Here is a 24817-nt window from a genome sequence, read left to right as displayed (position 1 = left end):
ACCGCTGCTGGCTGCTGGCTGGGACCGCTGCTGGCTGCTGGCTGCTGGCTGGACGGCTGCAGGGTGGCTGGCACCTGCAATATACCTAACGCTTCGATTAGAACCGAAAGGAGAATCGAAGGGCGGTATCCTTCCGGATTACCGCCGGAGATGTCTGGTCGCTTTGAGGCTTCACACGTGATATATAACTGGTGCCAAGCACCATGTTCCAAAGAACATGCATCAAATTTGTGGTATCTCGGAACGGCGTCCAATCTATCTGTTCATGACATTGATATGAGGACACCAATGCCAGACACCGCACTCATACAAGTGATTCTCTCAATGGACACTAAATCCTCGAGCTTCAGTACGGATGCACGATATCGTTCGGCCGCCAGTGAGAAACTAAGTGCCGACTTCTGAAGAAGATAGGTTTAAACTTATCGAAACCTAGGTAAAGATTACTTTACCCTGTGCAACGGGTCGGCTGTTTTTAAATCTAATTACGTGGAACCGTTGCTGTTACGCAGCTATGTTTAAAATAATGAAACTAAAATTAGCTAGCATGGAGTACGTGGCCGGGGACTGTGGATAGATGGCGTTAGGCGGGAGTGTGAGTCGGCCGAGGAGTGTGCCGCGGTAGTCTGCGCATTTACGACAAATAGTGTGTTCGGATGCTGCAATGGTTAACGCAACTGCCTAATAAGAAATCCCGGATCGAGTACCGATCCAGCACACATTTTCACTCGTCGCTGACTCCGCATAAAGTTCCGAAGCAGCCGACATCAGTTCCTTCCCTCCCCTCTCATTTCTCCCCCCTCCACTTTCAATTTACATATTAACAATGATCATTACTGCAATTTAAAGTTCATCCAATACGTTTTCTTAGTATGGATATACAATGACAATTTATGTGAGAGCTTTTAATTGTACACGGTGTTTATAAATTACTTATACAAAAGTAACGTTCAATTGTGACAAAGGCAAATAACTTACAGAAATGTCTAAATAGACTGAAAAATCAGCCAGCCAGTTGCAAATAATTTTATATTTTAGTGCGCGGAAGATAACAGTTACCAAAGCTTACTTCTGTCACCAAAAAGGTGAAAGACATAATGAACAGATGGAGTTACATTACAACATCAAAAGTTACATCACAACAAAAAGTTACATCACAATATGTGATATACAATAGTTCCGCCAGCCGTTTCATTTCCACTGGCGTTCGAGCCTCTACTAGTGTAGGCAATCACCCATTACGCCGTTTTTATAATAAAGACATTCCGTCACCTTTCATGCAATAAGCGTTAGCAATTATTTACAAGACGTACGTGACAATGTCTCCTTTATACATTTACATATACGATGTACAACCTATCACATGATACCTAATTGTGTTTGTAGATCACGGCGAAGTATGTGGATGAGTCCAGAATGAGATTTTCACTCTGCAGCGGAATGTGCGCTGATATGAAACTTCCTGGCAGATTAAAACTGTTTGCCGGACCGAGACTCGAACTCGGGACCTTTGCCTTTCACGGGCAAGTGTTCTACCAACTTTTTTTTTTCCTTCAGCGCCTTACACCGCTTTTTTTTTTTAAAAAAAAAGTGGACTTTTTTTTTGCTGTCTGGTGTAACAATAACAAACATATACTCCTTCTAGCATTTTTTTTAAGCATATAAGACGATGACTTTTATAAAATAAAATATTTATGGGAAACGTAAATAAGTGGACTTTTTTTTACATAATAGTAAAAAAAATCTGCTTCTGTCAGTACAAAACAATAACAGTCTACATTCCTCTTTTGGGCGCGTACCTCGCTAATCCTGTTATACCACGCGTTGGTGTTGGATACGTCTTCACGTGTGGTTGTGGATCCTCTCCACTGTCCTGGTCCTTTCTTGTCCTGATACTTATAGTCAATAATTACATTCTCCTACCCGGGACACTCCAACTGGATGGGGGATCAAGCAAGGCACTCCCTAAAAAATTTGCGTAATATGTTCGATATCTCGGATGTCTCATAAGCTGTGAGTGATGATCTTGTAGTAAGGCCCAAAAGTCGAGCACATTCTTACTGCTGTCTCGGAAAAGATAACGCACAGTCAAACCTCGAATCCAAGTCATTGCGTTTGTCTTTGTTCGGGGATAATATGTCCTATCTGGGAGAAGTAGTATCGGTGGTTCTATTGCTTGCGGCCCCACCCGAAGGAGGAAGGCAATCATGTTTTTGACCAAACACCATACGTCCGCCGAAGGTCCGCATATCAGGCGATGCTCCTCTGCGTCTATAACATTGCACTACGGACACAGTGGCTCGTCCGCCATATGAATTGTATGCAACCTGGAACGAGTCACGTATTTCCCATTTACCACCTGATACCACAGTGCGCGCGTTCCCGTATCAAGGTGCGGGTGGTGCACTGTGCGCCATACCACTGACCACGTAACTGTTGATTGGCGGCGCTCTACGGCATTATTCGGCCGTCGTCGAGTCAAGATGTGATATATATCACGTGCCGTTGCCGTCCTGGTTGTCGGTAGTTCCATATGTACATAACTGTGTTCCACAGAAAAGGTTCGCATTTGGGCAAGCGATGGTGAGATGTGAGACACCGCTACCGGAGCCGAACGTGAAGGTGGAGCGAGTTCGTCTATCAAGGTGCCCGCCAGACTTTGTCGTGTCCACATCTTTATCATTGTGGTTACATAAATAGCCACTGCTGGGTCGCGTACGTGGACTAGTACAAGACCTCCCCGACTCGAGGAAGGGTGAGGGTTTCGTATCCGACCTTAAAAAGCAGACCTGTGCTCACAAAATATCCTTGTGCCGCCAGGATTCGGCGGGCCAACACCACCGGCATAGGAAGAACTTGTGCCAGGTGGGGGATGCGAGAAGCTAGATAAGTGTTGGCAAAGGTGACCCGTTGTATCATATCCAGTGCCCTTAACCTGTGACTTTGGACACTCGCACGAATTGTTTGTAGAAGATGTCTGTAACTCAGTGCCGCTGTGCGTCGAACGTCTGTAGTGAAGATAATTCATAGGCATTTCATCTTGTTGATCGGCTGTAATGGTGCTACACTTCCTGGCGGGAGTCCTCTCCCGATGTTCATCGCTCCCGACTTTGCCATGTTCAGGCGACTTCCCGTAGCCATACAATACAAATTAATCCAATGCAAGGCCACTCTTGCCTCGTCGCTTGACCGTGCTAAAAACACGTATGTTCTACATATAAACTTGTTGTGCCTTATGGTCATTCCCTGGAGTCGATTCCGGAGCCCGCAGAGCAGCGGCTCGACAGCGATGGCATATAATATGGTTGACAGCGGGCACCCTTGTCTGACCGATCGCGAGATGGTGATGGGCCCCACCAGGCGTCCATTGATGAGCACTTTGGATGTGGCGCCGTGGAGTAGTCTCATGACGACGGTGACAAAACTTTCCGGAAACTTCATTTGCGTCATCACGTTCGTGAGATAAGCATGGCTCAGCCTGTCAAATGCGCGATCGAAGTCTATCGATACCAATGCAGGTCCAGCCCCGTCGTGTTTCTCCGGCCTGGCTGACCGAAGGCGGTGGCGTTGCTCCGGTGGGTGGAGGGACTCCTTCCGTCTGCTTTCCGTCCGGTGTGTCTGTATTCAACCCCTGTCTAGCATGATTCGCGTCGTACTGGTGTGTGGGAGGTAGAACCTCCCGTTGCGCATCCGGATGCACTGTATCGACGTTACACCCAAGTCTGTCTGACGTGGACTGCAGTAAGCAGGTATACGACGGCGCCAGTCGTCGTTTCTTGTGGCGCTTCGGCGACCGTTGTTTGTGCGTGTGCGCCTCCGTATCCGAGTGCGGAAGTGACTCCCGGTGCTCAGGGACGAAAGCTGCTGTCAGCACAACCGCAGGATCAATTTCCATACCTCCTACCGATCCTTTCCGTTCAGTTAAGGGCGTCGTCGTCTCCGGAGCGGTAGAAGTGTGCGTCGTTTCGTCACTGGAGGCGGTCTCTGCTGCAGTCGGTTGCCGTAAACTGTCAGGATTCTGTAGCTGGTCATTCTTCGGGATGGGATCTGTTCGAAATGCGTCCTCATACGTTAGTGTCAGCGGCGTCAACGTGGACTGAGGCACGGGTTCGCCGGTTGGAACTTGCACTATCCTCTGCTGCATACATTCAGAACGGACGTGGCCCTCTTTCCCGCAGCCTGAGCATGTTTTGGGTTGTCCATCGTAGATGACTATAGCTCAACATCCACCAATGAACAAGTACGAGGGTACATGTTGTGTCAGTTCTATTCTGATTTGACGCACCCCATTGAGAACGGGGTAAGTCGTGAAGTTGGACCGTTTTTCCTCAACGGGGCTAAGCACTCTTCCATATGGGCGTAAGGCGTCAATGACCAAGTCAGACGGAACCTCGAAGGGAAGTTCGAAAATACGTATGCTTCGTAAGCCCAGTCCTGCGTGATCAATAGTTACTTCTCCAACATGTCCATCAGAGTGACGAAATTTGAGTCCATGTTTAGTATCTCGGATGATTCTGTCACATACTGCATCGTTAATCAGCTTGACGTAAACGACACTGCTCACTATGGAGAGGTGTATTCCGATAAGTTCGTTGTAGTCAAGTTTAACTTCGTCTCGTAGGAACCTTTCGATTTCGTAGGCTTTCGGTCTCGCATATTCATTCGAAAAACTAATCTTGAGAGTCGACTTTCGGTATGCATGTGCCATTCTATATCGAGTCGTCTAAACGCGCGAGTACGCCGAAGAGGTAAACAACTGCGCGAGCGCGAACGTCTCCGGGAGGGACGTAAACAGACGTCCGTGCCGTAGCACCTCCGAAGGCAGACTCAAACTGAGCTATCCAAGCACGACTCACGGCCCGTCCTCACAGCTTTACTTCTGCCAGTACCTCGTCTTCTACCTTCCAAACTTAATAGCAGCTCTCCTGCGAACCATGCAGAACTAGCACTCCTGAAAGAAAGGGTATTGCGGAGACGTGGCTTAACCACAGCCTGGGGGATGTTTCCAGAATGAGATTTTCACTCTTCAGCGGAGGGTTCTGTTAAGTTTGGAAGATAGGAGACGAGGTACTGGCGGAAGTAAAGCTGTGAGGACGGGGCGTGAGTCGTGCTTGGGTAGCTCAGTTGGTAGAGCACTTGCCCGCGAGAGGCAAAGGTCCCGAGTTCGAGTCTCGGTCCGGTACAGAGTTTTAATCTGCCAGGAAGTTTTATGTGGATGAGTTCTTGTAAGGTGCGCAATTATAGCCACCTTACAAAGGAATGACGTACCATTCACACCAAAGTAACATGGTACATGAACAGTGGCCACAAAGAGGCTCTAATCATCAAGAACCAGAGACGAGAGTCATGGAGCTCGCTACACTACCAGCCCCCTCCCAAAAAAAAAAAAAAAAAAAAAAAAGAAAGAAAAAGCGTGGACAGTGGCTGACTGGAGGTGTACAGGCGTACAATGCGTCTCGTCGACATATTTCCTCTTTCCAATAACGCAAGCGTCAATGTTGCGCGATGTTCCGAACAGGCGTTTCCAATATGTGGATCATTTGGTTCAGGCTAAAACTGGTTCTGTGATGCTATGGTCGTATTTCTTTTATTCTGTAACTTGGGTTGACTAATTCAGATCACCGTGAACATGAACCAGGATGTTCATTTCAATATCCTCGCTGACTAAGTGGTCCCCTTTGTACACATTTTCATGATGTGTGTATATGCTGTGGACAGTCCTGCCTTCAAAAATGACAACAGTCTTGTTTGTGCGGCTACAGGTATGGTTTCTGGTTTGACGAATACACTGGCATCCTATCGCATATCGAAAGGCTGGCTTAATTATCTGGTCTCAATGCCACGGATAATGTCTGAAAAAATTTGGAACAGCGAATGAACGCGGCCATCAGAATTCCCACAGTGTGGTAGTTCTATGGGATTTTATCATCAATGAGTGGCCTGAGCTGGATATGGCACACCTGCAGAAGCTGTGGATTTTCTTCCTCGCCGAACCTTAACCCAAGTAAGCTGCAGTCGGTTTTCAGTTGGAATATGTCGCTACTTACTTTGTTATTCAATGTAACAGTGAAATATTATAGTGAGCAACATGTTCCACGTTCTTCGTGTGCTGGTATTTGTCATTTTATCACACACTTTTCACCAGCAGCTCATGAACAGGTCGTTAGCTCAATTGTTTTATAAAAGCCGGCCGCTGTGGTCGAGCAGTTCTAGGCACTTCAGTCCGGAACCACGCGGCTCCTACGGTCGGAGGTTCGAATCCTGCCTCGGACATGGGTGTGTGTGACGTCCTTAGGTTAGTTAGGTTTAATTAGTTCTAAGCCTAGGGGACTGATGACCTCAGATGTTAAGTCACATAATGCTTAGAGCCATTTGAGCCATTTTGTTTTATAAAATATGCCACTACTGACTCTATGGATCTGCCTCGATACATATGTAATCAACACTACCATAGTTCGATACGAGACATCCTTAGAGACTCCGTCTTTCTGTGAGGTAGGGAATGGGGACCACTCAGCCTTGCGAAGACACCTGAATGGCAGCAGCGACTTTCACTTCAGAAAGGGCACATTAACCAACGTTAGTACAGGAGGAAGCAGTTATTGATAACCTGCCTCGCATGCTCTCCTATACGTTGTAACATTGGTGCATTACATTCGACACTCTATTGTCGCGAAAGTGAGGTTGATTCTGTTTTCCACATCTGCACTGTGAAGATGGTTGCGAACAGCATCAATTCACTTGAAGTTTACTAGTTGGCTGAATAAGCTAATGATCAGTATGTCAGCACAACTGCACAAAGGAGTAGGAGGAATGCCATCTACATTCTTTAGACACTCTAAGACAAAAAAAACGACCCGTCTCGAAGGCATTGTCCGAATGGGACGTAAATCGGCAGATGTGATACCACATATACAGAAAAAGAATGAGCACTGTTTCAGAAAAATTCGATGAGTTGTTCAGGTGAAAGTGCTTCACAAGTTAAGCAAGTCAATAACACACTGATAAACCCGTGACCCTTATTCAAGCAGCTATTCGGCTTAGCACTGATTGGTACAGTCGTTGGATGTCCTCCTGAGGTAAATATGTCCAATTGGCGCGTTCTGTCATCAAATTCACGAGGTGGTTGCAGGTCCTTGTCCATAATGCTCCAAACGTTCTCAGCTAAGGAGATATCCAGGGACTTTGATATTCAAGCTAGTGTTTGGCAAGCACGAAGACAAACAGCTGAAACTATCGCCGTATGCGAGCGGGAATTATCTTACTGAAATATGAGCCCAGTAGGCTTACCATGACGGGCAACAAAAAGGGGCGTAGAATATCGTCGATGAAATGATACCCAAATCATCACTTCAAGTGGTCGGGCCGTATGTCAGGATAGCCCACCTCTGAATGGGACCTCTCCACACACGTCTTAGCTCGTAATCGGGGCTCGGTTCGAAGCGAGATTTGTCACAGAAGTCCATTGTACTCCCGTTAATGGGGTTCCAGGCCGAAGTGGTATCTGGAGACGCCCCGGGCAGCAGTAAGATATTAAGCTGACTGTCGTCCGCCTTGCGTCCCGACAATAGGGCGTAACGGTCTGAGTGCCATTTTATTTCATAACAGGACCCCTTTGTTTTACATCCTCGTCACTTGTAGCACTGTGGTATATAGACGATATTCTACGATCTCTTTTCTTGCCCTTCGTGGCATACAATCCTGAGCTTACATTTCAGCAAGATAATGCTCGTCTGCACACGGCGAGAGTTTCTACTGCTCGTGTTCGTGCTTTCCAAACCCTTCCTTGGCCAGCAAGATCGCTGGATCGCTCCTCAAATGAAAACAGTTGAAGCATTATGGGCAGCGCCCTCCAAGCAGCTCGAAATTTTCACGATGTAACGCTCTAATTGGACAGCATTTGGCAGGACATTCAACAACTCTGTCAATCATTGCCAGGCCGAATAACTGCTTGCATAATGGCGACAGATGGATCAGCGCGTTACTGACTTGCTCAATTTGTGAAGCTCTTCGCCTTGAATATATCATCCAACTTTTCTGAAATTGTAGTAATTTGTTTGTCTGTACATGCACATGACATCTCCCGATAACCGTCCCATTTGGTGTTAGTGAAAAGATCGTATTGTTTAGGTTTTATTTATTTATTTATTTATTGAATCATCAGAATTCCGACACGTTTGATGTGGGCAGCCACGAATTCCTCTCCTGCGGAAACCTCTTCATCTCGCAGTAGCACTTGCAGCTTACGTCCTCAATTATTTGCTGGATGTGTTCCGATTTCTGTCTTCCTCTACAGTTTTCACCCTCTACAGCTCCCTCTACTATCAAGGAAGTTATTCCCTGATGTCTTAACAGATGTCCTACCATCTTGTCCCTTCTCCTTGTCAGTGTTTTCCTCTCCGATTGCTTCGATTCTCTTCCGTTCCGGTTTCCCCAAAGTCCATGTTTCACTTCTGTGCAGTGCGGTGCTCCAAACGTACATTCTTAGAAATTTCTCCCTTAAATGAACGCCTTGGTACGATACTAGTGGACTTTTCTTGGCCTGGAATGCGCTTTTTGCCAACGATAGTCTGCTTTGGATGTCCTCCTCGCTCTGTCCGTCATTGGCTATTTTGTTGCCTAGGTAGCATTATTCTTTAACTTCATTTACTTCATGACCATAAATCCTGGTTTCTACGTCTCATTTCTTTCCTCTTTCTTCGATTTACTGTCAATCCATATTCTGTACTCATTAGACTGTTCATTCCATTCAGCATATCATGTAGTTCATCTTCACTTTCACTCAGGATGACAATGTCATCAGCGAATCACATCACTAATGCCCTTTCACCATGAATTTTAATTCCACTCCTGAACCTTTCTTTTATTTCCATTATTGCTTCTTCGATGTACAGATTGAACAGTAGGAGCGAAAGACTACATCACTGTCTTACATCCTTCATAATCCGAGCACTTCTTTCTTGGTCGTCCACTCTTATTATTCGCTCCTGGCTCTTGTACATATTGTGTATTAACCGTCTCTCCCTACAGCTTACCCCAATTTTTCTCATAATTTCGAACATTTTGCACCATTTTACATTGTCGAACACTTTTTCCAGGTCGACAAATCCTATGAACGTGTCTTGACTTTTCTTCAGTCTTGCTTCCATTACCAACCGCAACGTCAAAATGGCTCTGAACACTATGGGACTTAACATCTGTGGCCATCAGGCCCCTAGAACTTAGAACTACTGAAACCTAACTAACCTAAGGACGTCACACACACCCATGCCCGAGGCAGGATTCGATCCTGCGACCGTAGCGGTCACGCGGTTCCAGACTGAAGCGCCTAGAACCGCACGCAACCGCAACGTCAGTTTGTGCTATAATTCTCGCACTCGTCAGCTCTTGCAGTCTTCGGAATCGTGTTTATGATATTTTTCCGAAAGTCAGATGATGTGCCGACAAATACATACATTCTACACACCAATGTGAATAGTCGTTTCGTTGCCGCTTCCCCCAATGACTTTAGAGGTTCTGATGGAATGTTATCGATCTCCTCTACCTTATTTGATCTTAAGTCCTTGCTCCATCAGGAAGAAACCAGCATTGAACAGTCACCCCCGGTCAGTGGTGATGACAACAGGGCAGCTGAAGCGGGCTGTCCAATTATCTATGAAGGCACGGGCTGTATTTCCTGCCATGATGTCACTAATAAGCACAGCCTCCACCCATCTTGTAACTTGGTCAATTATAGAAAAAATGTAGCTGGATCATCAGGATTTGAGTAAGGGTCCTACCACGTCCATGTTGTTGTTGTTGTGGTATGAGACTGGTTTGATGCAGCTCTCCCTGCTACTCTGTCCTGTGCAAGCTTCTTCCTCTCCTAGTACTTACTGCAACCTACATCCTTCTGAATCTGCTTAGTGTATTCATCTCTTGGTCTCCCCCTACGATTTTTACCCTTCACGCTGCCCTCCAGTACTAAATTGGTGATCCCATGATGTCTCAGAACATGTCCTACCAACTGATCCCTTCTTCTAGTCAAGTTGTGCCACAAACTTCTCCCCAATCCGATTCAATACCTCCACATTAGTTATATGATCTACCCATCTTATCTTCAGCATTCTTCTGTAGCACCACATTTCGAAAGCTCCTATTCTCTTCTTGTCCAAACTACTTATCGTTCATGTTTCACTTCCATACGTGGCTACACTCCATACAAATACTTTCAGAAACGACTTCCTGACACTTAAATCTATACTCGATGTTAACAAATTTCTCTTCTTCAGAAACGCTTTCCTTGCCATTGCCAGTCTACATTTTATATCCTTTCTACTTCGACCATCATCAGTTATTTTGCTCCCCAAATAGCAAAACTCCTTGACTCCTTTAAGTGTCTCATTTCCTCACCTAATTCCCTCAGCTTCACCCGACTTAATTCGACTACATTCCATTATCCTCGTTTTGCTTTTGTTGATGTTCATCTTATAACCTCCTTCCAAGACACTGCCCATTCCGTTCAACTGCTCTTCCAAGTCCTTTGCTGTCTCTGACAGAATTACAATGTCATCGGCGAACCTTAAAGTTTTTATTTCTTCTCCATGGATTTTAAAACCTACTCCGAATGTTTCTTTTGTTTCCTTTACTGCTTGCTCAATATACAGATTGAACAACATCGGGGAGAGGCTACAACCCTGTCTTACTCCCTTCCCAACCACTGCTTCCCTTTCATGTCCCTCAACTCTTATAACTGCCATCTGGTTTCTGTACAAATTGTAAATAGCCTTTCGCTCCCTGTATTTTACCCCTGCTCTCTTAAATTTTGATTCTAATACTGGATCCTCTCTCTCTTCTATATCGACTCCTGTTTCTTGTTGTAACACCTTAGACAAATCTTTGACCTCGTGGAGACCTGCAGTGCACTCTTACCATTTATTCGCTCTTTCCTCCTTTGCACTCTTTATGTTACCACTCTTGCTTTGAAGTTCACCAAAGATTGTTTCGACTTTCTTATATGCTGAGACAGTCTTCCCGACAATCACTTCTTTTTCGATTTCTTCATATTTTTCATGCAACCATTTCGTCTTAGCTTCCCTACACTTCCTGTTTACTTCATTCCGCAGGGATTTGTGTTTCCGTATTCCTGAATTTCGCTGAATATTTTTGTTCTTTCTTCTTTCATCCATTAACTGAAGTATTTGTTTTGATACCCATGGTTTCTTTACAGTTACCTTCTTTGAGCATACATTTTTCTTTCCAACTTCTGTTGTTGCCCTTTTTAGAGATCTCCATTCTTCTTGAACTGTACTGCCTCCTGAGCTATTCCTTATTGGTGCATCTATGTCCTTAGAGAACTTCAAGCGTATCTCGTCATTCCTTAGTAGTTCCGTATCCCACTTCTTTGCCTATTGATTCTTCCTGACTAATCTCTTAAACTTCAGCCAATTCTTCAACAATACTAAATTGTGATCTGAGTCTATATCTGCTCGTGGGTATGCCTTACAAACTAGTATCTAATTTCGGAATCTCTGTCTCATCATGATGTAATCTAACAGAAATCTTCCCGTATCACCCGGCCTTTCCAAGTATACCTCCAGCTCTTGTGATTTTCGAGCAGAGTATTCTGTATTACCAGCTGAATTTTATTATGTATTACATTTACCTCTCTCATTCCTTGTTCCAAGCCCACATTCTCCTCTAGCCTTTTCTTCTACTCCTCCCAAACAACTGCATTCCAGTCCCCCATGACTATTAGATTTTCTTCTCCCTTTGCGTACTATAGTATCCTTTCAGTATCCTCATATACTTTCTCTATCTCTTCACCTTCAGCTTGCGACGTAGGTATGTATACCTAAAATATCGTTGTCGGTGTTGGTTTGCTTTCGACTCTGATAAGAACAACCCTATCACTTAACTGCTCGCAGTAACACATTCTCTGCCCCCCCCCCCCCCCCCCCCCACCGAGCGAGGTGGCGCAGTGGTAAGACACTGGACTCACATTCGGGAGGACGACGGTTCAATCCCGCGTCCGGCCATCCTGATTTAGGTTTTCCGTGATTTCCCTAAATCACTCCAGACAAATGCCGGGATGGTTCCTCTGAAAGGGCACGGCCGACTTCCTTCCCCTTCCTTCCCTAATCCGATGAGACCGATGACCACGCTGTCTGGTCTCCTTCCCCAAAACCAACCAACCAACCCCCCCCCCCCTTCCCATTCCTAACGAATTCTACTGGCGTTATATAATTTTCTGCTGCTGTTGACATTACTCTATACTCATCTGACCAGAAATCCTTCTCTTCTTTCCATTTCACTTCACTGACCCCTACTGTAGCTAGACTGAGCCTTTGCATTTCAAACAATGGTTCAAATGACTCTGAGCACTATGGGACTCAACATCTGAGTCCACTAGAACATAGAACTACTTAAACCTAACTAACCTAATGACATCACACACATCCATGCCCGATACAGGATTCGAACCTGTGACCGTAGCGGTCGCGCAATTCCAGACTGAAGCGCCTAGAACCGCTCGGTCACACCTGTCGGCCTTTGCATTTCCCTTTTCAGTTTTTCTAGCTTCCCCACCACGTACAAGGTTCTAACGTCCACGCCCCGACTCGTAGACCGTTATCCTTTCGTTGGTTATTCAATCTTTTTCTCATGGTCACCTCCCCTTCGGCAGCCCCCTCCCGGAGATCCGAATGAGGGACTATTCTGAAATATTTTGCCCATAGAGAGTTCTTCATGAGACTTTTTCAATTACAGGCCACATGTCCTGTGGAAAAATATTATGTGTCTTTAATGCAGTGGTTTCCGTTGCCTTTTGCATCTTCATGTCGTTGATCATTGCTGATTCTTCCTCCTTTAGGGGCAGTTTCTCATCCCAAGGACGAGAAAATCCCCTGAACCCCTGTCCACACCTTCACTCTCTTTGATAAGGCCGTTTGCAGAATGAGAGTGACTTCTTATGTCGTAAGTCTTCGGCCACCATGTTTATAATCCAAATTTAAGACGCGGTGGGTTTAGAACCCGGGACCGAGGAGGTTTTGATTACTAATCCAAGGCATGTAAGGAAAGAAGTCTGCGAGAACTTGCGAATGTTGGGAAGTGGCAGGTTCATGATTTGTCGTGACTGTGCTTTATCGTTCTGGCGATATTACTGCTTGTGTTGGTCCCAGTTCACTACTCTTATGTGTACACGGAATCGATGGCTGCAGCACGGCGATAGTCGACGCCATGCTGGATATAAAAGGTGTCAGGAGGCGAGTTTCCGATAGGACAGACATTTTGTCGGTGTTGCAGCATCCTATAACTATGTCATGCATCTTGAGACAGGAAATGGGCTTGTCTGCAGTAAGACAGCCGCGCGGGATTAGCCTAGCGGTCTAAGGCGCTGCACTCATGGACTGTGCGGCTGGACCCGGCGGAGGTTCGAGTCCTCCCTCGGGCATGGGTGTGCGTGTTTGTCCTTAGGATAATTTAGGTTAAGTAGTGTGTAAGCCTAGGGACTGATGACCTTAGCAGTTAAGTCCCATGAGATTTCACACACATTTTAACTTTTTTTTCAGTAGGACAAGTATACATGCGGGTAGTGCGACGATGTATGGAGCGCTACGGACTGTCAACAGGGCGACCATTTCTGCTGCATTACTTGATGCGGCAGCAGTGAGAGCCGCGCCGACAGCGGCGTGCCCGATGATGTCGCTCAATACGGTTCTGAGCACGGCATCAACACGGGCGTATCCCTGTGTGAACGCTTCGAGGAACGTTGTAAGGCTGTTCTCATCATCGTCATGCGAGACGAGCATCATGTGTGCGGTCTGGATTGTCTGTGCGTAAACAAGACTATCACCTCTGGTCCATTTAAGGTCGGAAGTTCTATCTTCGAAGTCCGCGCAACGTTATCTTTCAACACGATAACTCGAGACTTCATTTTCTTGTGCTGTCCTGGTCTACATCCATATGACGGTGTTCGACTGCCGTTCAGGCCAGCGTGTTCTCCGAATCTATTACCTACTGAGGACATCTTGTATGCGTTGCCGGCCACATATTCGCCAGCCGTTTCGTTTGATGAACTCTGCCAACAGAGTTGAAGCAACATCGAGTGACATACCATCGCCTGTAATTGAGACTTGAATCGATATCCAGTCGAACTATGCACACTATGTGATCAAATGTATCCGGACACCTGGCTGAAAATGACTTACTAGTTCGTGGCGCCCTCCGTCGGTAATGCTGGAATGCAATATGGTGATGGCCCACTCTTAGCCTTGATAACAGCTTCCACTCTCGCAGGCATACGTTCAATCAGGTGCTGGGAAGTTTCTTGGAGAATGGTAGCCCATTCTTCACGGAGTGCTGCACTGAGGAGAGGTATCGATGTCGGCCGGTGAGGCCTCACACGAAGTCGGCGTTCCAAAACATCCCAAAGGTGTTCTGTAGGATTCAGGTCAGGACTCTGTGCAGGCCAGTCCATTACATGGATGTTGTTGTCGTGTAACCACTCCGCCACAGGCCGTGAATTATGAACAGGTGCTCGATCGTGTTGAAAGATACAATCGCCATCCCCGAATTGCTCTTCAACAGTGGGAAACAAGAAGGTGCTTAAATTGTCAATGTAAGACTCTGCTGTGACAGTGCCACGCAGGACAACAAGGGGTGCAAGTCCCCTGCATGAAAAACACAACACCATAACACCACCGCCTCCGAATTTTATTGGTGGCACTACATACGCTGGCAGATCACATTCGCCATACCAACACCCTGCCGTCAGATCGCCACAATGTGTACCGTGATTCGTCACTACACATAACGTTTTTCCGCTGTTCAATCGTCGAATGTTTACGCTCCTTACAACAAGCAAGGGGTCATTTGGTATTTACCAGCGTGATTTGTGACTTGTGAGCAGCCGCTCGACCGTGAAATCCAAGTTTTCTCATCTCTCGCTTGTCATGGTACAGGCAGTGGATCCTGATGTAGTTTGGAATTCCTGTGTGATGGTGTCAATAGATGTCTGCCTATGTCAGTTGATCCTGATGTAGTTTGGAATTCCTGTGTGATGATGTCGATTGATGTCTGCCTATGTCAGTGGATCCTGATGTAGTTTGGAATTCCTGTGTGATGGTGTCGATAGATGTCTGCCTATGTCAGTGGATCCTGATGTAGTTTGGAATTCCTGTGTGATGGTGTCGATAGATGTCTGCCTATTGCACATTACGATACTCTTCAAGTGTCGGTGGTCTCTGTCAGTCAACAGAGGCCTGTACGCGTTTGTGCTGCACGTATGCCTTCACGTTTCCACTTCTCTATCACATCGGGAACAGTGGACCTAGGGATGTTTAGGAGTGTGGAAATCTCGCGCACAGCCGAATGACACAAGTGACACCCAATGACCTGACTACGTTCGAAGTCCGAGAGTTACGCGGAACGCCCCATTCTGGTCTCTCACGATGTCTAATGACTACTGAGGTCGCTGATATGGCCTACCTGGCAGCAGGTGGCAGCACAATGCACCTAATATGAAAAACATATGTTTTTGGGGGTGTCCGGATACTTTTGATCACATAGTGTACAGTAGTACTTTCTGTCAGTGGTAGCAGTTCTGTGTTCTAAATTTCACATCGTTTACACCACAAATCACCTACAAACTTAATAATATATTCTACCTCCTATTCCGTACACGTACAATAAGACATTTAACTTTGCACAAGTGCTTCATAACGATTTCCGACTTCTATAGCAGGTTTCTGTCTTCAGCTATCAATTAAAATTTCGTTGTGTGCTATCCGTCCTGGTTTTATAGTTTTAACTGCCAGTAGTATGTTTGCCTGTATCAAGACGATCTGTAACAAGCATTACGTAACTTCGTGTTCGCAGAATTCGTTTAAAATAGAGGGTACAATAATAAGAGAAGTCAACTCTGAATGGCTTCTACAGGGTGTCCAGAAAAGGACTCCCTGATTTCAAAATAAAATATCTCGAAAACAAAGATCGATAGAGGAATGCAGTAAACCGTATGTTTATTGTGAAAGCTGTAAGAAGTTTATACAGCAGTTTGAAATAATAGTTACAAAAGCTGCTAACAGATGGCGCTGTAATCGCCATACGTAATGTCTAGTATAAATAGTGATCCGAAGCCCAGAGCGAGCAGTTCCACTATTGAAACGTGAAAGGAGGTTAGCATACTGAAGGAAGTGATTAAAACCATGTACTCCATTGAACAACGCGTCTTTCTGGTGCTAGAGTACCCAGGTTAGAAGAGAGTCCTACGGCAACAAGGCGAAGTTTTCAAGCACGATTTAATGTTGCAAAAGGACCCGATGCGAAAACCATTCGTACGCTCTTCGCAAAATTTCAACCAACAGGCAGCGTAACTGATGATCTAGTGGGGCATGTTGGCCGCAAGCAAACCGCAGTTACGCCTGAAAATATCGCCACAGTTTCTGGAATTATTCAGCGAAATCCAATGTCATCCGTCCGTAAAATTGCATCTGAGACTGGTTTGAAGCGTTCCAGCATGCAGAAAATACTGAGAAAGAGCCTACACATGTTTCCATTCAACATTCAAACACACCAGTAATGCGTACGAGCTGTGCGACAAAGGGTTGCCTTTGCTAATCAGATGCTCACAATGATTGATAGTGAAGGATTTGATGTTGGCTGCATCTGGTTTGCAGATGAAGCACACTTCCACCTGAATGGATACGTGAATAAGCAGAACTGGCGATTTTGGGGCTCCGAAAAGCCACATTGGTGTGAAGTGAAACCCCTGTATTCTCATGAAGTTACTGTGTGGGCTGCAGTATGCAGCAGAGGCATTATTGGCCCTTTTTTCATTCGAGAAACGGTCACTGGTGCACGTTACGTTGCAATTTTGGAACAATTTGTTGCCACACAGCAAGCGTTAGAGGATCGACCAGGTACTGAATGGTTTATGCAAGATGGAGCCCGACCACATCGGACCGAACAAGTGCTTCGCTTTCGTGAGGAATACTTCGGAAATCGAGTCATTGCTTTGGAATATCCCAAATTTACTGGTGCAGGCATGGATTGGCCTCCATATTCACCGTATTTGACTCCCTGTGACTTATTTTTGTGGGGCACAGTGAAAGACATGGTCTACCGGAAGCATCCCGCCACGCTGGATGAGCTTGAATCGGCGATCTCTGTGGCATGTGAATTCATTTCGGTTGAGACACTACGAAACGTGATGGCGAATTTCATTCTTCGTTTGCACCACCTCTGTAGTGCCAATGGTGAACATTTTGAAAACATTGTGATGTGATTGTTTGCAAAGATTGTTTTCATACGATTATTTCACTAATGTATGCTGATATGAGCTGTACAAAAAATGGTTCAAATGGCTCTAAGCACTATGGGACTTAACATCTGTGGTCATCAGTCCCCTAGAACTTAGAACTACTTAAACCCAACCAACGTAAGGACATCACAAACATCCATGCCCGAGGCAGGACTCGAACCTGCGACCGTAGCAGTCGCGCGGCTCCGGACTGAGCGCCTAGAACCGCTAGACCACCGCGGCCGGCTGAGCTGTACAGCGTATAGCGCCATCTGTTAGCAGCTTTCGTACTATTATTTCAAACTGCTGTATAAACTTCTTACAGCATTCACAATAAACATTCCGTTTACTGCATTCCTCTATCGATCTTTGTTTTCGAGATATTTAATTTTGAAATCAGGGAGGCCTTTTCTGGACACCCTGTAATTTGGATTGAAAATCTTTTTAACAGCTACGACATTCGTCAAAAATATCACTGCTCGTCTTGGAGTGTTGTAGCAATGATTGCAAAATAACATCGTGTACATAATGGAATAGGTGATAAATGAATGCAGCAGGTCTCATCCAAGTAGTATACCACAAAATGATGCACGCATTCCCCATACACGTACAAGCCATATACGAAAAACTATTATCTATCTCGTTGGAATAATGTGGCAATATCTTTGATCTTGAGAGGTAAAACATGACGTGGAGATACAAGGGGCGTTCAGTACGTAATGCAACACTTTTTTTTCTGATAGCAGTTTCTTTTTATTTGGGATTCCACTACACCATATTATTCCACACTCTTTTGGCTGCAAAACCCTATTTTTCAACATAATCACAGTCCAAGGAGACGGCCATATGCCACTTTACTGGGCATGGTATCACTCAACTTGTCGGCGTCGGAGATAACTTATTGTTAGTAAACTCCCCATTATCCACGTACTGATTTCCGCGGAGTGCACAGATGGTCCTTTGTTACTCTTTATGGCCTTCTGTTGGGCGGCGAGAAACCCAGTGAGCAGACACCTTTGAGTACCCCAACTCATGGACGAGTGAGTCAGTACTACCAAAAGAGATATCCAGTTGAGCAGAGAGGTGTTTGATTGTGATCCGTCAGTCACGTCGAATGAGAGTGCCCGCATGTTCCAACATTGCAGGAGTCGTAGCTGTGCGCAGCCGGCCGGCACGTGGGATATTGCACAGGTCTGCCCACCTTTTTGCGATGATGCCGCAACGACTCGCCGTGCTTTTGTTCACTGCTAGGTCTTCATCGACATTCTGCAGGCACCTATGAGTATCTACGAAGGTCTGGTTTTCCACCAAAATAAACTCAATGACAGCTGTCTGCCAAGAACGCACCTCCGCTACAGACGTCACTTCGAGGCTGCGCAAGGCCCAGGAGAAAGACAGGCCGCGGTGCGTACGTCACGAAGGTAGTCCTGAACTCTGCTCGCTCAGCTCAGCAGACAAAATGCGTTTCTAAACCTGTTAACTCGCAGTTGGGCGCGTAAGTACTAACGATAATTGCATCTTCCACTGCAATCTGCTATTATGAAGTGTTACTGATAAACAGTACTACAGCAAAATTTAATTTAAGATCAATGCTCGATACAAATGGTATAACGGCTTGTTTATAGCACTTAGTCTCATCTGCTTAACAGTAATCATTACATGCTGGAAGTGGTGCCTTATGCAACTGATAGTCATTTTAGCATGATTTTATTTTATTGTACCCCCGTACAGCAGTAACAAATTACAAGTAGGCCCATGGACTTCCCACCATTATAGGAATAATAACAGTAAGATTCCATAATAGCGGATTCCAGTAGAACATTCAGTTTTCGTCTGTACGGACACGCCTAGTTTCTAGTTAACAGGTGTAGAAACGTAGTTTTGACTGCTGATTCGAGCGAGTGAGCGAGCGCAGGACTACCTCCGTACGTACGCGCCGCGGCCTGTCTCTCTCTTTGGCCTCGGAGGCTGCGTTTAGCGCCGCCACCTATCAGGACTTCGTGGAACTATAGAAGCTGAACAAGGAGTATTCCACGACGATCCATAATAAATACAGCATTGTTTCAACGATATAGTCCGAGGAAAAAAATGTGTCTCATTACTTATTGAAAGCTCCTCTTACGTATGAACTGCTAAAAATAAACGTTTCTTCGTGCCCCTGTCCGAACAGGTGAAGGGCGTTTTGACAATTTAAAAATAGGGAACTTGATGTAAAAACTGTTTAAAAATTCACCACATGACCTCCATCTAGTGCCAAAACCAAATAAATTGCTAACTAGAAAACTGTAGACTGCTGTTTCGCAGGCCTTCCAGATTAGCACTTCAGGGATGGAAGTTACTTGGTGTAAAAACGCTGGTCCAGGTGCGTTTATCCGAGAGAATACTAAGACCAAAAGATAATGCAGCCGAGCGATAGTAATTTTCCGTCTTTCGTTGGCTGCCCAAGACCTTTTTGCACTGTCCCCCTAAAATCTCTGCACACTGGCGGAAAACTTAGATTAGAGAATGATATTGAAACTCAATTACTCTGTGTCAGAGTTTCTGTAGACCTACAATTGTTGAAGTAACGAGGATGGTGGAACCGATGACAGATATAAATTGCTTAGGGGATTCTACTCGAATTAAATTTAATGAAAGGTACTTCTAATCCACAGAAATAGGAAGAGTGGTACGCAGTGACAACCCACTTGCACTCAAAAGCGCCTACGCAGACGTCGATCCGGAGTGCACGCTGAAGACAACTGAAAATAAACGTGGGCACATTCATTTTAATCATTATAATTATCGTTCTAGAGAGAGAGAGAACAGGTCTGTCGTTTCATAAAGTTTATTTTAGCCGGTTTCACCGCGTCGTTTCAGCTCGTGCTACGCTCTGATACACAAACGTCAGTTGCTGTTGCTAATTAGCTCGATAGCTCACCAGTTGTCCTCACAGTGCTGGGTCAATATTGATAATTGGTCCCTGCGACGAGAAACAAGCTACAGCCTGCCGCGGCTAATACCATCGATCAATATCAGGCATTGTCCGTACAACATAATGAATGCTGTCCGTTACAGGCTATTTTTCAAAATAACACAGATAAAAATCTTTTAAATTAATTTGCAGGTTCAAAAAAGCATTGACGTACTATGTTAATTTTCGGGCACACTAGATTCGTTTTCTTTCACCGACAGATTAGAGGTTTCTCAATTGCCGTCCCGATGTCCTTGCTCTTCTGATTTCCACCTGGAATTTTCGGTTGTGCAAGTATTTTTATTTCTTGTCAGCACACCTCACTGCGTCTACGACACTACGTCTGTGACGTGCCTGAAGTAACATGAAACATTGCGTTTGCTTGGGTGGGACTCGAACCCGATGCTGTACATAGTTTTCAACTGTCATCAAGTTTGCTTAACAACAAACACCCAACTGAATATACATTCATAAACCAAATAATTGTGAAGAAATGGAGTTTGTAGTTAGTCTCAGCAAAACGACGGAGCCCTTGCTAGACACAAATGGCTGAGAGAATAAATTAGCTTCCGCTCTATCAAATCAATGACTCTGGTATTCACTTGAAGTAATTTATGATAACAAAAGTTAAACCACCATATCCAGGGTTTTGAACACTTTTTTTCTCCCTGAAAGGAGTCTGCTGGGGTACACTTGTATGTGGCACCCAAATGACAATATTATCAATACAAATTAAAATTGAACTAGTACACAGTAAACGATGGATGTCTCTGATAGCTCGATAATGCGGATCGCTGACTGTGCGCGACCGCAGAGTCACAGATACTGCTTCTGGTCTGAGATTGTTACAGTGTTGGAGTAAGAGAGCGCTTGGCGCTCAGTTGTAGGTAGCTGTCTGTGAGGGAAAGACGATGGAGTAGGCAGTTTTTGTGGTGTGCTCTGTGAAGCCACCAAGTGTTAGATAAATGTTGGTATGTCAATATTGCCGAACATGGACGCAGAAGTCTTCATACAACCAAGGTAAAGATATTAAATAATTATGATTTTTGTCTTACCAGCGGGTTAGTATAGATGAGTTGGCTGATAATTTGTAATTGTTGAGTAACTCCAGAATGTACATAAACTGTTTTGATAAAAAGGCTAGTTAGATATTCCATTTTAGAAATGCTTATAAGATTTGTTAACAGAGCTATATGTAATTTGATGATATTCATTTACACTGGTTTAATGATGTTAGATAATACTTGCTGTTTAAATCTCATTGTTTGTGAATAAATTGTGAGTAATGTAAATTAAACTGCCAGATGTATCTGAAAAGCCAGACTTAACTTGCAATATAATTTTGTTACAAAAACTCAGCGTTAGTAGTAATTCACCATAATCAGTACGGCCTCCCTTTCCAGGTCATATACCCTTTAAAGAAGTTGGAATGTCTTAAATGTTCTCGTTTATTAGCCAAAAGAATTTCATGTGCATTTCAAATATTATGGGCACCATTGCACACTGCTCAACCTGTAGCTAGCATATTTTTGTTTTTCATGAGAGACCAGAATACATCACGTTACTTTGTTACTGCTTCAGAAGTAAGACAATTTAATTTATTTGTATGCACAGGGACCAAAGTTATCATTTTTGAACAGGAGCAGATGATACAGTGCTTAAGAGGCTGAATGTACTTTGCAGTGACTGTCTTTATTGATATTTGGAGTTGCATTGCTCAATCGATTGGTGTAAAGTTTTGTTAACAATAACACAGTGTAAGTGCATCACCTTGCAGTTACAACACGCTACACGGTAATTCGATTTTTGTATCCACTCCACAGTTCAGGCATTCAATCAAAGTAATCATAAAGCTTTTACTTATTTTAAAAGAACGTTACATCGCGAACCCTGGCACGAATACGGACCGCGGTCGATAACGGCAACCCCTAACAAGTGTGGTATCGAACGTTGATACCACAAAACCGGGCCGGCCGGAGTGGCCGAGCGGTTCTAGGCGCTGCAGTCTGGAACCGCGCGACCGTTAAGGTCGCAGGTTCGAATCCTGCCTCGGGCATGGACGTGTGTGATGTCCTTAGGTTAGTTAGGTTTAAGTAGTTCTTAGTTCTAGGGGACTGATGACCTCAGAAGTTAAGTCCCATAGTGCTCAGAGCCATTTGAACCATTTTGAACCACAAAACCGGACATGGTAAGGTGAACTTGCAATAAGTACTGCATGAGGTTTTTCCTTTATGAGTCGAAGAGCAAAGGATCTGGGCAGGTCACCCATGCAAGATCATTGTTAAAATTCCGGGATGCTCAGCCGTGCTAGATCACTGTTAAATTTCTGTATATTCGGTATATCCCCATTTACGTGGTCCACCGGTTAAATGATACATATCATCTTTGTTAAAAAATTTGGAATCAGCAGTATGAACACTATGAAGGAAGGAAATTTTTAAGTTTGTTAACCTGCGTGGACAACCATTCGTACTCTTCCACGACGTCTCGTTTCTCTTGTTTACGACTGAGGCTTTTACTGCATATTACGCATCTGAATTGGCTGTCAATTAACATTGGCTTGCAGCTTTCTGCCCATAGTTATTTGAAAGAGCATCATGAAAGTGAAAGGGAGGGACGAATGGTAAATACTGCCTTAGATTAAACAATACATAATTTTCCTAGTAGTTTAAACGGATTTGGATAAATTTTTAGTCATCGTCTCCGGTATTTAAAACATAAATAGTCATCAGCCAACATTTTTTTCATAGTTCCTTCTGACTAAATTAATCAGATGTAACAGCCACCTCGCAGAAAGCGTATGTAAATAGCTTGTAACACATAACACATACATGGAGTATTAAAACACACTACCGCCCATTAAAATTGCTACACCAAGAAGAAATGCAGATGATAAACGGGTATTCATTGCACAAATATACTATACTAGAAGTGACATGTAGTTACATTTTCACGCAATTTGTGTGCATAGATCCTGAGGAATCAATACCCAGAACAACCACCTAAGGCGGTAATAACGGCCTTGATATGCCTGGGCATTGAGTCAAACAGAGCTTGGATGGCGTGTACAGGTACAGCTGCCCATGCAGCTTCAACACGATACCACAGTTCATCAAGAGTAGTGACTGGCGTATTGTGACGAGCCAGTTGCTCGGCCACCACTGACCAGACGTTTTCAATTGGTGAGAGACCTGGAGAATGTGCTGGCCAGGGCAGCAATCGAACATTTTCTGTATCCAGATAGGCCTGCACAGGACCTGCAACATGCGGTCGTGCATTATCCTGCTGAATTGTAGGGTTTCGCAGGGATCGAATGAAGGGTAGAGCCACGGGTCGTTACACATCTGAAATGTAACGTCCACTGCTCGAAGTGCTGTCAATGCGAACAAGAGGTGACCGAGGCGTGTAACCAATGGCACCCCATACCATCACGTCGGGTGATACGCCAGTATGGCGATGACGAATACAAGCTTCCAATGTGGGTTCACCGTGCTGTCACCAAACACGGATACGACCATTATGATGCTGTAAACAAAACCTGGATTCATCCGAAAAAATGACATTTTGCCATTCGTTCACTTAGGTTCGTCGTTGAGTACACCATCGCAGGCGTTCCTGTCTGCGATGCAGCGTCAAGGGTAACCGTAGCCATGGTCTCCGAGCTGATAGTCCATGGTGCTGCAAACGTCGTCGAACTCTTCGTGCAGACGGTTGTTGTCTTGCAAACGTCCCCATCTGTTGACTCAGGGAGCGAGACGTGGCTGCACGATCCGTTACAGCCATGCGGATAAGATGCCTGTCATCTCGACTGCTAGTGATACGAGGCCATTGAGATCCAGCACGGCGTTCCGTATTACCTTCCTGAACCCACTGATTCCATATTCTGCTAACAGTCATTGGATCTCGACCAACGTGAGCAGCAATGTCGCGATGCGATAAACCGCAATCGCGATAGGCTACAGTCCGACCTTTATCAAAGTCGGAAACGTGATGGTACGCATCACAACATCGTTTCACCAGGCAACGGTCAACTGCTGTTTGTGTATGAGAAATCGCTTGGAAAATTTCCTAATCTCAGCAAGTTGTAGGTGTCACCACCGGCACCAACCTTGTGTCAATGCTCTGAAAATCTAATCATTTGCATATCACAGCATCTTCTTCCTGTCGGTTAAATTTCGCGCTTATAGCACGTCATCTTCGTGGTGTAGCAATTTTAATGGCCAGTAGTGTACGAAGAAATCACGATGAGTGCATGCTGGCACATCTGCACAACATATATGTTTTAACTGTGTGTTACATTATTTGTGACATGCTGATGTTCCCTGCCATTTTTTATTGCATCTACATCTAATAATATTACAAGATCCGATAGTCACAGCGTAGATCTGCAGGAATCGGTCGTAGTAATAAAAAGAATTGCTAGCGATCTTGACAGACTTGATTCTTCAATAATAATAGAAGTTTAGGAGCAACCAGCAGATATTTACAGAAAATATTTTATTTCGTGACGGTATTCTTCATATAATAGCAGACATTGGAAGAAACGATCCAACTACGTACCGTCGTTCAGAGAGGAAAGAATA

The sequence above is a fragment of the Schistocerca serialis genome, chromosome 1 (assembly GCF_023864345.2).
Source record: "Schistocerca serialis cubense isolate TAMUIC-IGC-003099 chromosome 1, iqSchSeri2.2, whole genome shotgun sequence".
NCBI lineage: Eukaryota > Metazoa > Arthropoda > Insecta > Orthoptera > Acrididae > Schistocerca > Schistocerca serialis.
Note: the sequence above shows the minus strand (reverse complement) of the source record.